Source organism: Symsagittifera roscoffensis, chromosome 5 (genome assembly GCF_963678635.1).
Source record: "Symsagittifera roscoffensis chromosome 5, txSymRosc1.1, whole genome shotgun sequence".
NCBI lineage: Eukaryota > Metazoa > Xenacoelomorpha > Acoela > Convolutidae > Symsagittifera > Symsagittifera roscoffensis.
Window position 1 is genome coordinate 8,147,002 of NC_087066.1, and position 15,552 is coordinate 8,162,553.

Sequence of the window (15,552 nt, forward strand, 5' to 3'; positions counted from 1 at the left end):
AATGCGTCTCACGGCGAAAAAAGCCCATCCGCGTGTTTGATGAAAGAATGATCTTTCTGCTCTTAAAAAAAGCCAACAAAGCATAAAAGTTTCGAACAGCAAGTAAATGCCCTAGTACATTGCGATTCAGGGCTTTGGAATAAATTGGAAGTTTGGGTAAATAGAAACTTCAGTTACGCCAAGTGTTTGCTGAAACTATACTAGTGGGTTTACTGCTTTCCAAAAAAGACCAAAACACACTGAATGGATGAATTTTTTTTTTCACACTGCGAAATCAAAAACTCGACGTTTAACTAATCCTCGAACAAGATAGGAGGGCTTTTGGTCTGGAATTACTCAAAAAAAGAGAAGTAAAGTCTTTACAACTCACAGAACCTAAAATGAAAAGAATTCAACAAAAATACGGGTTATCATTGAAAAAAAAATAACTCATTGCTGTTGCAATGCATTGCTACGGAAAACTACTTTTCATGTTGTTATCAACCAAATGCATAAGTCTATGGGATTTTAGAAAAAAAACCATCTTCTGACCATCAGTTTGTTCCAGTCTGAGTTACTGTAAGATCAGTTTTCTGTTAAACCCAGGCTTCCTTATCCCCGTAGATTGGTGGCTGGGGACAACTGACAACTGCGGGGCTTGATAATCGAGCTCATATCTGCTGAAATTTAGGCTACGAATTAAACAAAAGATTGTGAAAAATTGTTCCACAATAAAGTTTTCTGATCGACATACTCGCGATTTGAAAAAAAAACAACATGGTATTTATGAAAAAATAAATAATTTGTTTCATCATTAGATTGTTCCATTTTGTTTTTATATAATTTCATTATGGACCTTTTAGATCGAACATTTTGAAATTTTTGGTTAAGTTCACAGTGGTCATTTAAAATTTCACGACATTCGAATCAAATGAAAACAGGCTTGGTTAAATTCGACTAATTCGAAATTTTGGTACTCTTTCATCTCTAAGTGTTGGTATCACAGCAGAACTACAAAATCCTACAAATTGATTTATATGTTTTTTTATCGATATATCGATTCTAATTTTTTGTTGATTTTATTCTAATCTCTGGAGTTCATAGATACTCATTAATATTGAGACTCTTTCAAATCAACATGAGAAGAATAGTTTTAGTTATTTTTTGCTGGACATCAGCTCCCTTAGTTCAACTTTTTCCAAATCAATTTAATTTGATTTCCTCGAATATTAAAAACGCCGAAACAGAAGAAGTTATTAGTCGTGAACAAACTGTGAACAAATTCAGTAACACGTTGCAATATTCGATCATCAACGGACACCCAGGTCAAGTCAGACATTTCTTCGCGCGAGTATCCAGGGTGGGGCATCCTAATACCTTCTGTGGGGGAGCGTGCATCGGTAGTCACTGGGTGATAACTGCCGCAACATGTGTGCTGGGAGTGAAAGGTATTTCTGCATATTTGAATTTTTGTAAAAATTAATTTCTGCATCATATATTCGCGTTATGTTTATTTGGAGCAACAGGTCAATTCGTCATCGGTTAAAATATTTTCATTTCAATATAGACAAAGCGAAAAACAGGATTGCTTTGAGAAAAAATGGGGCATTGTTTTGTCCATATTTTTCTCGGTTAATTTCTGAATCATCTCTAAATTTCACTAAGCGTTAGGGTTATATAAAGCTTTTTCCTGTCCGACGTTCGAGGAGTCTACACCGAGAAGCGACAATTCGTTACAAGCGACACTTCGTAAAAGCTGATAATTTGTAACAAGCGACAATTCGTAACTATATATTAAGCGGGGGAACTGTCATCCGGCATGGACTGACAAAACCTGGTTATATATAATTATACATATGTTTTATGTTAATGTATGTAATAACCGTACATATGGCTGGTCATCGACCTTGAGAGATCTTCTCTCAAACAACGACCAAATGATCGGTCAGACCATGAATTGACATTGGTTCAAACTAGTTGTTTTTATCTCGCTTCGCGTTAGAATATCTGTTTGTCGATCCATTCGGATTTTGGAATTAGAAGATCATACATTGAGGTATGACATGGCGCAGCCAGCAGGATACTCCAAAAACCCACTCAACATAAACCCGTTCTGGGAGAAGGCATCTGTTGAACCACCACTAGAGTGGTCTAAGTGGGCAACGATAATGGAAATGGCTATATTCGCGAAAGATGTGATAGAAGTACGAAATCTATTGAGAGCCGGACCAGCATTAGTCGAACCTCCAGAAACAGTGTACAAGGTTGAAATCACGGGAGAAACTGAGGCACAAAGGAAGAATAGAGAAGTCAGAAACCAAGAGAAAAGTGTTGGTTAGGAGAACCACGTGATAAAAGCACGAGAGAAAGGAGTACTCTGTAATTCATTCAGATGGGACAATGCCGACGCAAAAGTGCGCAGCTACATATTCTTATGTTAGGAGCGGAAGGACAAAGACAAATACAACAAAAAAGACTGTCACCACACATACTGTCTCCACACAAGAACTGATGACAACCCTCGAGGATAGTTTAGTAAACACTAGAATAATCGCTTTTGAAAGATACAATTTTATCTGTCGAAAGCAAAAGAAAACAGAGAGTTTAGAGCAATTCCATTCAAACCTCGTGGAACTAGCATCACGAGCTGATTGCGGAGACCGCGAGGATGATTGGGTTCGGGACATGTTCAATGCACACATGAACAATGACAAAATAGCCGAAGAATTATTGGCTCAAACAAGGACCCCACAAGATGCATATGAATATGCTATACGTAGAGAAAAAGGAATTGAACATAGTCGTACTATGAAAACCAACCCTTTCGGAGGACAGCAGGTTACGCCAAAGCAAGAACCGGTTAACTACATAAACACGCGGGGTCGCGCCAACTACTCTAACAATCAGAACACACAATGAAGACGAGGTGCTCGAGGGCAACCGTTTCAACGTGGGTCACAAAACAACAGAGGACAACAGAGAACTACTAACACAGGTAGTCAGAAACAGTGTTATAAATGTGGAAATCAGTATAATCAAAACCATTTACAATCTTGCCCCGCAAAAGATAAAGTTTGTGCCAAATGCGCCAAACGGGCCATTTCGCTAAAGTTTGCCGTTGCACAGATGTAAGCTATCTAGAAGATACAGATCAACAGGAGGAGCTAGAGACTGAAAAACTCGAAACAGAAAACGATCCAGTGGCATTTGCCGAATTTTTTTCCAGCAACGGTTGGGACGATTATCAAATAGATAATTTTTCGGTGATGGCAGTCGCGGAATCATTGGAGATTAAAAACACAAGAACATTAGCTGAGGACGACCTAAACGGGTACATTGTCAAATTAAAAACTAATTCAGAACAATTGATTGCTATTGCTGATTCGGGAAGACCAATGTCCTTTCTCAACGAAAAAACCGAACGGTGCCTTCAACAAAACGACAAAAAAGCTCTGTTTAAAACTATCCTAACAGGCTATGTTTAAAACTATCCCAACAGGAGACACCGCACGAAACTTAGCGTGCTATAATGGTGAAACGATCGTCCCAAAGGGAAGATTGATTATTGCTATCGAGTCTGGAGCCTGGAAAATTCAATCAGCTCCATTCATCATGGTCGATGATAAAAAAGCGAACATTTTCGGAAGAAACTTGTTACCACAGATCGGTATTAAACTAATCCAGGAACAACAAAAACAAAACGTACATGCTATACGAGAAAAGGAAGAGTCTGATCCTGCAATTAAACAATGGGTCAAAGACAACTTCGCACAATTGTGCGTACGTATCGGAAAATCCAAAAATCATACAATGAAAACACAGTTTATTAAAGAATTCGTTCCGATACAACAAAAGGGTCGACGCATTCCGATACATCTACAAGAACGTGTGGAGGGAGATTTAAACAAACTAATTGATCAAAAAACATTAACAAATTGGAAAAGTGCTCAGATAGACAATTCATCAGTCCATTTTTCATCACTGTGAAGAAAGATCAAACAGTCAAACTCGCGTTGAATTCAAAAAAAAATCAACAAACTTAATCATAAAAACAAGTATCAAATGCCCAACATTGATTTATTACTTGATAATATCGCACAAGTAGTAAAATCAGACAAAACAAAACAAACGTTGTTTTCAAAACTTGATCTTGGTTATGCATACTCTCAAATCCCGCTGGATCAGAAAACACGCGAACAAGGCAGTTTCAGCTTAATCGGTGGCAATGCGACAGGAACATGTCAATTCCAAACGAGATTTTACGGCCTCACGGATATGCCAGCCAAATTTCGAAAAATTTCATTGATCTAACTTTGACAAACTGCACAAACACATATGCATACTTTGATGATATACTGATAGTTACGAAGGGCTCCACAGAACTACATCAAAGCATGCTGAAAGCATGTTGGACAGATTAGATGAAGAAAAGCTTGCGATTTCACTTGAGAAATGTAAGTTTGCTTGTAAACAGATTGAGTTGTTAGGATTCAATATTAATAGCGAAGGCACAAGACGATTCAGAAACTATCTGACATGTCCTAGAAGACATTAAGAAGACTGAAGCAATAGAGAAACTATCAGCACCAAAAACATTTAAACAATTAAAAAGCTTTATGGGGTCATTACACCATCTCACACGATATATACCAAACTTAGCACAAGCAGCTGCTGCACTCCGTCCATTGCTAAAAAACACAGAAAATAAAAAATCACTTGAGTGGTGAACGAAACACAACACAGCTTTCAAAAACATACAAAAGTTAGTAACTAAAATTACTCAAAACAAGTATTTGACTATTAATTAGAAACTCGCATAGTTTGCAATGCATCTAACACAGGTTTAGGAGCAGAATTAGATCAAAATTTACCAGGAGTTGGATCGCTGTAGCATACGCATCACGTTTCTGAAACTCCCTCGAGGTAAAATATTCAGTAAACGAACTAGAATTATTAGGAGTAGTTTGGGAAATCGAACATTTCAAATATTATCTGTATGGAAAACACTTTACCGTCATTACAGATCACCAAGCTTTAATCAGCGCTTTAAACGCAAGTGAAAGATCAAAAACGAGTCTGAGTAGGCTCACACAGTGGATTGATAGACTAATACCATTTCACTTTGATATCAAACATCTTGCGTGAAATAAAATGTGACTAATAGACTATATGTTCCGAAATCCAGTTGGATTGGCGATACCCCAAGCAACTATGATGAGGAATTTGTTGTAGCATCAATTAATGCATTCATAAACGACCTCGAATTGATTGACAACGTCATTCTAAATAATCTACCCAATCAAAGCAAAGCACCGTATGAACTGATCAAAAAACGCGCGAAAACAAAGGGATGTTAGATGCTAAATCAAACATTCAGTTAACAAATGAACATTCCAAACATTCCACTCACGGTGAATTGCGAACTCAAAAACCGAATTCACTTTCACTCGAAAATCGGCAACAAACAGTCAGCTCTCTGTCATTCTAAATCGAAAACATTTCAACCAGTTCAAAAAACAGTATATTTCATTCATTGCCAATAAATGAACAGACAATCAGAAACGCGTGGATTCAAGGGAGCTTTCATCCCCACGGAACTATCGAGCTCAGATCCCCCAGAACAACAAACCGAGTCAACTGCACGGTGGCAAGGGTCGTCGGACAAGGAAGAAAGTATTTCTGATCCACGATAGCACAAAAAACCACCCGCGAAAGGAAAGAAAATCAGCTCATCGAAACAGTCAAACGCCGAAAGCGTCACCCAAGTCCAGGATGCACGAGAGGTCATAGAGAAAGCGGAGGAAACCCGGAAGAAGTCAAACTTTCCAAAAATCGTTTTCAACGATAATACGGAAGAACAACGAACTAACCAGACGGCGCAAAAGAAACAAACTAAACAAACCGAGATAAAGAAAATCACGGGCCCAAAAGAAACAAAGTCCTGCCAGACCGATGCCGAATTCATCTCTAAATCCACACAAACAAAACTGTCCGGGGAAAAAACCAAACGATGAAGTCTGGGTGAGCCGCGTGGACCCAATAAAGACTATACAAGAGGAGACGAGTCATAACGAGGCACCCCCAACAATGACGAAGAATACGTAACTCGAGGCCAGCCATGAGTTGATCACCGAGGGATTGGTGGCAAAAATAGAAAAGGCCAAAAATACAAGGGAAACCGAGGAAGACACCCCCATTTTTCAGAAAGAAGCTCCAATGGGTGCTGGGAGTGCGATTCATTGCCGCGACAACGAAAAAAAAACCGGAACCTCAGCCCACTCATTAACTTCGTCAAGAAGAGGAATTGGGAGGCCATCGAAACTTCTTATGGACCCTATTGGCACAACATTCGAAATCGGCTCCACGTTCGCGGAGACTGTCTACTAATCGACGAAAGGATAGTAATAACCACTGAATTGCCACAAACAGTGCTCGACAGCCTACATTTAATTCATCCAGGATCGGCGGCCATGTTGGATCTATGTCAACATGTCTGATTTCCGCACATCCACAGAACCATTGTCCACATGGCACAAAACTTCAAGCAGTGCACGGAATAAGGTAAAAACTTAAAACCCATTATAGGAAAGAAACATTCATTCCTTATGGAACCGGTAGTAGAACCTAACGAGGAAGTTCCACTAGATTTTGCAGGACCCTTCCCTGATGAATTAGGAAATATATTCTGGTTGCCATAGGAAATATATTCTGGTTGCCATAGATAAATGGTCAAAGTTTCCCACCGCGAAGGTTGTTTCCAACACAACAGCAGACATTGCTATTAAATTCATGCAGCGCTATATTTCCAACAATGGTGATACATTATATACAGGAATGATACAAACACTAAAACGCAGATTAGCGGTAATGAGGATTTACAAAACAAACACATCATACCGGCTAGCTTCTGATGTAGCTTAGATAATAAATACGTTACGGAGTATACCACACGGCGTCACAAAAATTTCACCGTTAGAGGCACACATCGGCCGAAAACCGAACACCCCTTTAACAAACATCGCAACAAGCAGTACACCAAATAATTTAAATTGGGAAAACGCAAAACATGCTTGTTTAGATCGAAAGAACTTAACAAAGCCGTCACTACCCTCTGAGATCATGCATGATCTACAGAGATGGTCAGAAGATGAGGTGTAAGTTAAAGAGAAAGGAGAGACAAGCCCACAAATGCCAAAGAAACTTCAAGGGCCAAATTCTCCGACACAACAGAAATTAGGTGCAGGTCCTAAAGTTATAGAATTAGCAAAAGATAAGCTTAATGTAAGATACAAAGGGATACAGAGAATAATAGAAGCACCTACTAAGGAACGTATAAAGCAGGTGGCCCGGAAAACCGTTAGGATAGCAACCAAAGTGAAAAACCCAAAAACCTTCGAACAAAGATATAAAACAGTTGATGGGAAAACTTTAACATATAATCCACACACCGCTTGGGTACAGACATTCGGCAAATAACCAAGATTATTACGAAATAGCGGAACAGTTTTTGTACAGTAACCTTTATTTACGGGCCCTGTAGACAATCTCGACTTAGTGATTATGTCGCGTATAAATCCGCACGGAGAGCTGGACCATGTCTACGGTTTTTAGACATAGAAAACCCCAACGCGCCACAACACGCAATGTTCAAAGAGGATGAAACCACGGGCTTGCCAGTGAAAATAACCAAAAAACATATAAGACAACAAACAAGCAGCCCAACAAAGCGAAGGGCAAAGGCAACAAGGAAAAGAACTGGGAGACGACCACCAGCAAAACCACAAACCAGAAAGATGACTTTACAAACGTACGTGCCAATACAAAAGGCAATAACAATAACACTTGAAAATTCAGATTCAAGGCATTCGGACGATAACCATTCCATCACATCCTTGGAGGATGTAGCCCCTTCGCCAAAACGGCAAAACAAAAAAGGAACACCCCCAACATCAGAACTACAAAGAAAGTCTACACGCAACCGACAATCGGCGCTAACAAACTCATTTGGAGATGGCATTCCAATAAATACGATAACTGAATCAGAGAGTAACGAAAAAACAAAGAAGACTCTCTTCGAGATAGACTCGCCACCTGAGCAACAAAAATCAGGGTACCCAAGTTTAGAGGGTCTAATTCAAGAGATGGGTTTCTCGAACAAGACCCCACAAAATTAAGCCTCCTTAAAAATTATCGAAGCCATCAGCCCAAAACATGGCACCAAACACACCGAAGTGGTGGACCTGACGTCACCAACCGAAGAAGATATGGCGGACAACAACAACAACAACGATATCTTACTTATTAAAGACATCGAGCAGAAAAAGAAGACCAACGACACTGAAACGCAGGACGACGAAGAACACAATAAACAAGAAGAGGAACCATCAAAAGATGGAAAGTAAACAACACTCAAAATCCCACGGGGACTCAAAACTCAAAAAACTACAACGGTCCCACGTGGACCCTAAAACTCAATTCATATTTATAATTAGTAAATTAAAATTGTCTCAAGGGGGAATTTCATCCGGCATGGACCGACAAAACCTAGTTATATATATTTATACATATGTTTTAGGTTAATGTATGTTATAACCATACATATGGCTGGTCAATCGACCTTGGGAGATCTTCTCTCAAAAAACGACCGAATGATCGGTCAGACCATGAATTAACATTGGTTCAAACTAGTTGTTTTACCTCGCTTCGCGTTAGAACATCTGTTTGTGGATCCATTCGGATTCTGGAATTAGAAGATCATACATTGAGGTATGACAGGAACACTGAATCATTCAGAGTACTCCTCTCGTCCTGAAAGTGAGCGCAGCGGAGCAAACGTATTCTACATTCCAATGCCTTGTTACGAATTGTCGCTTGCTACGAATTGTCGCCCAACCGACTACCCATCTGCATTTTAGATTATCTATGCCGTGGGTTTTGATCTTACTTTTTACTCCAGACCCAATTGTTTTCCCAGCACCCCTACAACTCGTATTGCAAAAAAAACTTATCTGGCGGCAAGAAATTTTCGTTTCCAGTTGAAACACCCTCAACAAATCTAACCAATTTGTAATAAATTTCTGGGTCTTTGTTTTGATGTTAGTGCCAGGGGATATAGCGTACTGGGATATAGTCCAATATAATTTGACTTCGTTTTTGATACTCAATTCTTTGTAGCTTGAAGCACCTTGCTGAATCCCCTGTATCAAAAAATGAAAAATCAAAAAATTAAAGGCTATTTAAAAAACTTTTCATGATAAAAATTGCAACAAAACGCGCCAGCAAGATCAGATGAATAAATTTGAACAACAATTCTCACATGCAAAACACCGTGTGAACAATTTTTGAACAGCTTTATTCGAAATTTTTACGAGGGGGGTGGGAAGCTGGAAAAGAGCCAAAAATCCTTGCTTTATTTAAACAATTCAAGAATTATTTCTGGTCAGCTATTAAGAATAGAAGTTAAGTATTTCTTGACGGAGTTAAAAAAAATTTGTTCGTTACGGGCAATATACCAGTTGTTCTATAAAAGGGCTAATAACCTGCGTAACTTTTTGGAGCCTAATTTTAATTCGCTATTTTTTTTATTACAAACGACGGGATCTCTTAGGTTTGGCCTAATGTATAGCTCAAAACCGTTTTAAAATTTTTAGGCATCCACGCCTGTACCGAACATTTTCCTTAATTTTGGCCAGAATTACTTAACTTCTAATCTGAAGATCCTGACCAAAAATTCTTTTTGAAATGTTTAAATTAAGCAGGGGTTTCTTGAAGTTTTTTGTTTCTGGTCTTTTTTTTATCAAAAATTAGCTAAAACAAGGCTATTTCTAGCTATAAGAAACGGGGGCTCATACCCCCGATCTGCCGTTAGCTAGAGGTTTGCGTTTACCGCTAGGCCACATTTCCTAAGAATTTAGTTTTAGCAACCTAATGCAAGGTATAACACTTGTTATAAAAAAATATTTGTTGGGTGCGGACAATACTTGCCTGCTTGCCTCTCTCATCGGGTCTTTTCTAGTGCCTTCGTTATCATCATGATCTTTCGCAATTCAAAAACTGTTAGTGAAATCCGATAGATTTGTAGTTGGTGTGTGTACTTGCTTGACCTTGAGTACTATTCTGTGTTTTGTGTTTAATCTCGTCAGCTCTAGGAGTAACTAGAACCCAATATCATCCTATGAATTAGTGAAAAAAGTAGCAATCCGAGAATTTTATGATATATGCCATGCGTTAAGTTATTTATGATTATGAATCGGTATCAATTATCACCAGGCCTGGGATTTTAGTTAAGTTAAAAAATCTTTTTAGTTAACTAAATAGCTACAAAAAAAACATTAAAATAGTTGAAGAAAAATTAATTAAAAATCCCGTTTCTACAAAAAATTGTGCAGTAAAAGCAAAAAAAAATCATTTTGAACGAGTTTTCTGTATAAAAATGTAGCGAGTTTGAAAAAAAACCGAGTTTTGCATTAACCTAGAAGTTTTCAAACTTTCAAATTTCTCAGAGGCCTCAGTCAGGGGCGGATCTAGGATTTTCTCTAGGCTCTCTTGTGTATACAGTGCTGATTTAAATAAACCGGACGAAACGCGTTAAACTTGAAATTTAAAACCCGTGTTTCTCAAATTGGGTTGAGTTTAGGTGAAAACTTATGAAAACAAAACTTGCTTAGAATTTTAGTAGAATTTATATGATGTAAGTTGTTTTGCAAAAATCGGGCCCAAAATTTTACCCCAAAAATGGGTCATTTTGGCTTTTCTTAGTTAATCAAAAATTACGCCAAAAATACCTAGTTGATCACAGACATAATTATATCAAAGTCAGCCCCTTACGTAGCCCAACAAACTTTATGAAGGGTATTTTCTCCAAAAAGATTGCAAAATGCTTTAAAAAAATTGTTTTTAAATAAAAAATTGGTATTTTATATAGTAAAAATGACCTTTTTTGCCTATCAAACAAAAACAAATTAATTTATACAATATTTTGGAGATTATACCCTCCATAAAGTTTGTTGGGCTACGTAAGGGGCTCACTTTGGTATAATTATGTCTGTGATCCGCTGGGTCTTTTTGGCGTAATTTTTGATTAACTAAGAAAAGCCAAAATGACCCATTTTTGGGGTAAAATTTCGGACCCGAATTTCGCAAAACAAATTGCATCATATTAATTCTGTTAAAATTTCAAGCAAGTTTTGTCTTCATAAGTTTTCACCTAAACACAGCCCAATTTGAGAAAAATGGGTTTTAAATTTCAAGTTTAACGCGTTTTGTCCGGTTAATTTAAATCAGCACTGTACATGTTTGTGTATTAAAAATTGAATGGTTTGAATTTTTCAAAGCTAAATAGTGCAACCACCGCTGCAAAAATGCTTTTGATTTATAGCAATGATTCTCCTTTTAACACATTTGAAACCAAGTTTTTTAATTGTTTAATTCAGTTTTTTTGTTCTTTATACGATTGCAAGTTTATTTGACTTTTTCTATCTTTATTGAAACGATAAACTATTCTCTCTTGCAAAATTACGTAGGTAACAACTAAGGTGTAGATTTTTTTGCTAAGACGTATATTTGCAAAAACAGAAGAAGTTTGCAATTGAAAAAATCTGCATTTCAATAATGAGCAAAAGAGCCTGCCTGTCAAATAAGCCTGGAAAAACATGACAAAAAAACTGGAAAACCTACTTCAGACTGTAATCACATTTTAGTTCGCAATTTTGTAACGCGCAACTTTGTATTGATGAGCATTTTTCAGCTTCTTCAATAGAGGTCGAGATAGGAGGTCACCTCTCTACCAGACCCAGGAAAAAATTTGGGCAGAAAATATTCATTCCAAACAAGTAAGCTTACAAATTTGAATTTGAAGACTCAATAAATCACCACAGATTTTTGCTGCTTTATGGCAAAAAAAACTATAAAAAAAAGAACTCACTGATCATTTCAAACTCCTAGTGGCTAGCATTGCCAATTTATATGATTTCTTAGCATTTCGTAACACGTTCCCATGAATAAATTTCCAAACTTGCTACAAAAAGCAAGGTGTTTACAACCTTACACAAGATTTTTAAAGCAAATTTGCGAGCTGATTTTTTTCATATCACCTCAGTGGGATTTTTTTGGTTTCTTTGTTTCAGTTTTAAGAACTCGAATAAACCTCTGAACAACATAGCGATCATTCAAATCTGGAGCCGCATCAATTCGATCCACAAAATCCCAATTTGCTCCAGACACATGGACCTGGGTCATTATCTAGCATTCACTGCATTAGGATCTACCAGCAGGATGATCACCACTTTACCCACGACACTGCACGAAATGCCGCTTTATGAATCAGGGACGTTTTCATTTTTCTTATGAAATAAACATAGAAGAACTCTCGACAAAATTTTCAAGCTTTTTGGTTTTGTTGGAATTCAATTCACTAAAAGGAAAAAGGAAAAATGAAAAGAGCAATAACGTGAATCTGTAAGAGAAAGACGTATGACGTACGAGGAAAAATTGACGTTGAATAAGTGATCCATTTTTAAGCTTAAAGCTGAATCTGTAAAAAGGTAGGGCGACAATTCTTAACAGGGGACAATTCGTAACAGGCGACAATTCGTAACAAGCGACAATTTTTAACAGGCGGCAATTCGTAACAGGCGACAATTCGTAACAGGCGACAATTCGTAACAGGCGACAATTCGTAACAGGCGACAATTCGTAACAGGCGACAATTCATAACCTGGCGTTGGCAAGTAGAAAACGCTTGCTTCGCGTCGCTCCGCTGCGCTTGCTTCCGGCACGGGATGAATATTGCGTGTGAATCAGTGTTCCCCGCTCATTCTACTGCTACGAATTGTCGTCTGTTACGAATTGTGGCCTCACGCTGTAAAAAGAGCAGGGCATATTTTTGACCAATGAGTTTTTCAAAGTATTTTTTTTTTGAAATTTTCTGTGTGAAAATATAACATTAATTACATGGCGAAAAACGAAGGGCATTGATATGCGTGAGTGTTTTCACTTAACTTTTGTACTTTGTTTCCAAAATTAGAAAACATTTCAAACATTTTTCGGATTTTTAATTATTCGGAATTTGCTAATCATTCATTTTTCATGTATTAAAAACTGTTTACATACAATTTCCACGTCTGAAACAAGGCTCATCATACAGTTTTCGTTAAAGTTTCTCCACATATGAAGGCTTTTTCCTCAACTCTGGTTGCCAAGTTTTTCAAAAGGGTCCCCTTTTGGTATTCATTTACGACTCTATTTTTAGTGATTTAATCTGACCATTTTTCTAAAGGTGCCTAATGAGGAGTTCCGGCGCTTGTAAAAAAAATTTTCGACACACCTAAAAAAATCCTGCACAAGACTATGCATTCTTTTCATCATGAGTATAGTCCCTAAAAAAATTTTAACCTGAAAATGGAACTAATTCATGTTGACATATAGTATTCGAGTCAGAGAATCCATCTGAGATGGTGCCGTGTCGCAGTCAAGACATCTGCACTGAGACAATTCTAGAAGGTTCCAACATGTGCATGAATGACGAAGGCAGTCCCCTCTTCAGTCTCTTGTGCACTTCCAAAAAGGTGACATTTTAACATTCACTATAATATAGTCAGCGTATCCTTAAAAAAGCTAACTATGCAATTATATAGTGAAAAATATTTCTGTTGCGACTATTGAAAATGAGGAGGAGCTCTGTATTCGGTTTTCCAAGTTACTTTTCTTCTTTTGCTATTTTTACGCAAAATTAAGTACCACAAATAATTATCACAATACTAAATCGAGTGATATACATGATTGAAGCTCTTCCATCCTTGATTTGAATGATTTAAACAACAGTAAAAAATTTCAAAATTGGTCCCAGTAGTGAGAAAAACTGGCTGAAGGTTTTTAGTTTTAGTCCGATATCGAGCAAGTTGAGCCATCGAGTGAAGTTCGTTATATGAACACAGGTCGTCCTTTAGGTTGAGTAAAAAAGGATTTTATTATAAATAGAACGGGTTTTGGAAGCAAAATTTAGCGCTTTCTCAGCAAAATACAACACTTAAAGTTTCTGAGCAGATGAAGCTTTTTACTTGACCTCCAACGTGAGCGAAGGGTATCACTTATGTATCGACACATGTATACTATGATCGACACATGTATCTACCCTGATCGACTCATGCATCGACACTGGTTGACTTGTGTATCGACCATTATCGCCGAATGAATTTAACCTTATGTATCGACTTTGGGTCCAGGAAACTTTTTTTGAACGAGATAACTTGGGTCAAAAAGCAGCCATCTCAACTCGGCTATGAAAACACTGAATTAGTTTTGTTTTTAAAAATAAAACTCAAATGTGAAGAGGTAGTAATAAAGCTCACGTTTTTTATAGGTGATACCCAACTGTCTTTATGGAGTAGCCAGTTACTTTCTGAACGAAACTCACAGATGGCATACTTCTTGGCAGGAGGGAAATATCTGTAATGCAGGAAGTGTATTTGCCAGACTCACAAACCACTTAGGCTGGATCAACTCTGTTACCCGACAAATTAGTTGAAAAAATAAAAAATATTGTAAAAAAAATTGTTTTAATTAATATTATTTTCACTTTGCCACAGTAAATTTTGATTTCATAAGCAATTTTTCTCATCTGATAAAAAATTTTAAAAGCTTCCTAGGTTTGCAATGAACGATGAATGAAAATTCTTTACGACGCGATTCGAATTCAATTGTTTTCGATTATGGTAATTTTTTTCTTTTGTTTGAAACTGCAGTCTAAAAATTGAAAATAAGTCAAATGTGCAGACAAGTTGACGCTTTGATCAAGAGCACTCGCAAAGAAGTTTCATGGGTCTAACTAATTTTATTGGATTATATCGGCAAAAAATTTGACCGATATGATCAATTTTCATGACATATCCATACATAAAGGGTTACACCATTAAAGGGTTATAATAGACTGCTTTCAATATTCTGAAACACAATATAATCAATTATTTTGACAATTTGATCAGTTTTTTTGGCCACAAAAGTCCATGAAAAATTTTCTTTTCTGCAGAAAAGTGTTTACAGCGAATTAAACTCTGGATGAGAACTTTGTACAATTAAATTGCAGAGTATCTGTAAACACCAAAATGTTTAAAAAAAAGAATGTTCTGCAAATTAGGAACCCGAACGACCTCTCTACCTCCCAAATTTGATTACACCATATTACACCATCACCTTCTTGATTTGATCATATTTTTCTATTTGCGAAGAAAGCAGCTGAACTCTGTTTGGATTTTTGTGTATTGTTTTTATTGTTCCGTTGAAATTTTGGTGTTAAAGAGAAACGTGACTTACGGTGATTTATATCACGCAAAATGACTATCACAGATGGTGTAAAAATTTCTGTTCTCGATACCATGTTTAAGTCATTTAAGCCATGATTTCATTCTGATTGAATAAAAGTTTTCTGTTTCTATACTAGTGTTCTGCGAAGTAGATTGAACAATGTATCGAATACGTCCTTAAATTTCCGTTAATGAAAAACTTCACATTGTTTTAAAACTGAAACTTCTTGTTTTCATCTCTTCTCAAATAGCTCGATGAACTCAAAAATACGGC

General features: G+C 37.2%; 2 long non-coding RNA genes across 2 annotated transcripts; both read left to right on the top strand.

Annotated features, from left to right (window-relative positions):
• The first annotated feature begins 898 nt into the window (after window positions 1-898).
• LOC134846073 (uncharacterized) lies at window positions 899-12,300 on the top strand. The gene is made up of 3 exons (XR_010162776.1): window positions 899-1,427; window positions 11,726-11,810; window positions 12,105-12,300. It is a non-coding gene; the product is annotated as an uncharacterized LOC134846073 (long non-coding RNA).
• A 4-nt stretch (window positions 12,301-12,304) lies between these two features.
• Window positions 12,305-14,554, top strand: LOC134846074 (uncharacterized). The gene is made up of 3 exons (XR_010162777.1): window positions 12,305-12,482; window positions 13,405-13,544; window positions 14,339-14,554. It is a non-coding gene; the product is annotated as an uncharacterized LOC134846074 (long non-coding RNA).
• Window positions 14,555-15,552: the final 998 nt, after the last annotated feature.